We start from the raw sequence: 2,347 nt of genomic DNA, 5'->3' as shown, positions 1-2,347 counted from the left end.
TCTTTTGACTGTAAAATGTGTTCTACTTTTGACTTCACTGACTGTTTCCTCCTAAAGTTTAGTGTTTCTGCTCATTTTGAAAATATTTTTTTCCACTGGTGTATTTGCTGTTGATGGCTTGAGGAGAATCATTACAATTATTTGTGTTCTTCTAAGAAGAAGAGTGAGAAGGGAAGTGAAGACCTTGGCTTTCCCATGATTTTTCCTTCACCAGAAAACCACAGAGAAATGTGGGTTTTCTGTAAGCACATGCAGGATTTAAATCTTCTAACATGTGCTTATTGGATCTGTTACAATTTTGTGATCTTACCTTAACTTCTCTCTCTCTTTTTTTTTTTTTTTTTTTTTTGTTCAGACTATTGATAGTAGGACATAACGAAGTACAACAAATGATGTTTTTTTTTTTTTTTTGTACACTGGTTGACATGAAAGGGAAGGAGTTACATTACTTTCTTAGTTGTCCTGGCTTTCAGATAAGTTTAGTGGTCCTGAAGGTATTAGTGCTATTTTGTCAGAGTGTTTCCAGTCTTGTATTTTTTTCAGTTTCATAGAATCATAGAATGGTTTGGGTTGGAAAGGACCTTAAAGATCATCAAGTTCCAACCCCCCTGCCATGGGCAGGGACACCCTCCACTAGACCAGGTTGCTCAAAGCCTCATCCAGCCTGGCCTTGAACACCTCCAGGGATGGGGCATCCACAGCTTCCCTGGGCAACCTGTTCCAGTGCCTCATCACCCTCACAGTGAAAAATTTCTTTCTAATGTCTAGTCTAAATCTATGCTCTTTCAGTTTATACCCATTACCCCTTGTCCTCTCCCTACACTCCCTGATGAAGAGTGCCTCCCCATCTCTCCTGTAGCCCCCTCTAAGTACTGGAAGGCTGCTATATAAGGTCTCCCTGGAGCCTTCTCTTCTCCAGCAACAAGCCCAACTGTCTCAGCCTGTCCTCCTACAGGAGGTGCTCCAGCCCTCTGATCATCTTTGTAGCCCTCTTCTAGACCCTGGTGTGAATAATCACCATTTGAGTCAGTAGTCCCACTGGATCTGATCGGTAGGCACTGCTGTTGCTGTTCCTGTTCTGTATCCAGACAGCCTTGGTAGCTAAAAGGATGTACTTTTATTTATAATGCTGTGTTGTGTAGGAGCTCTATTCTTACATGGCAGTATCTTGCTGTGCTAAAACCAGAAAGATTATAATTGCACTGGAGAACTTTTTATGGGTAACCTGTAAGACAGGAGAGGAGATGGGTGATAGGGGTAACATCAGACAGTACAGAAGGGAAAGTGGTATAGCTGGCAATGATTTCAACATGCCAAAAGAGCCTGATCATTACCACATTGGTTTTAATTCCCCATAAACTGGATGGTAGAAAAGAGTTTGAAGGAGACAATTAGAAAGAAAACAGTGAACATGTAGGTATTTTGGGGGGACCTTCCAAGCATGGTGGGTACTTGGGGTGCATTTCTAACCCTGTTGGGCTGAGGGGATGCTGGGCACTGGCTTCCCAGGCTCTCAGGATCACCTAAGCCAGTGTTTTTGTAATATGAAATTTGTACCCAGAATATGCATATGCTGAGTTTTCCTTTAAAGCCTTAAATTAACTGGACTTTATTTTCAGTGTGCATACACCTGGTGTTTGAATGCAGTGAAGGCAGTAGACTGTGAGCTTTAAGCTCCCTCTGGTGGCTGTATAATACAGTTTAAAGCTTACCTGTTGTCTTATGGACAGTTTTGAGAGTCTGAGGGTGTAATGTATTATTAAATTATTATGATTTTTAAAATTAATACAGAAATATGATGTGCCATATCCTTTTCCAAGGTGCCAAAGGTCTTCTGTAATCAGACTTCAGAGAAGAAGAAGAGTTAAAATAGTGTAAAGTTAGATGTCTCTTTTCTAGTTATTGTAAGCATAAGAGGGTATTTCCCATGAAACTTTAATTCTGTCTTTTTTTCATGGTGCCATAATTTGCTGCTGATGTCTCTGAAAGAGCCCATAAGTATTACAGAACACTGAAAATAGATACGATTTCCATAAGACAAACTCAAATATGCTTTGTTAATGCAAAATCAGTTAAAGATCAGGTAGCCCTGATTTGCTCTTCTTGCTCTAAGAGTGTGAATATAAATGACCCCTGACTTGCAAAATATTATGCTTTGTCACTTACACCCGAAGGATTCCTTCTAACTTGGCTGTAATTGGTGAGGCTTCAGGAGACTGCAGAGCTGTGGGCTGCAAGGTCAGTGCTGCTGGAAGGGCAGTGTCACTCCACTCCTTTTCTCCACATTGTTGCACTGGCTCTGCCACTTGCCTGACTTCTTGATGCTTATTAAAGTAACGAAAGAGTG

The sequence above is a fragment of the Pterocles gutturalis genome, unplaced genomic scaffold (assembly GCF_000699245.1).
Source record: "Pterocles gutturalis isolate BGI_N339 unplaced genomic scaffold, ASM69924v1 scaffold48095, whole genome shotgun sequence".
In the NCBI taxonomy this organism is placed as follows: domain Eukaryota; kingdom Metazoa; phylum Chordata; class Aves; order Pterocliformes; family Pteroclidae; genus Pterocles; species Pterocles gutturalis.
The sequence above is the reverse complement of the archived record's forward strand: the minus strand, read 5'-3'. Positions refer to the sequence as shown.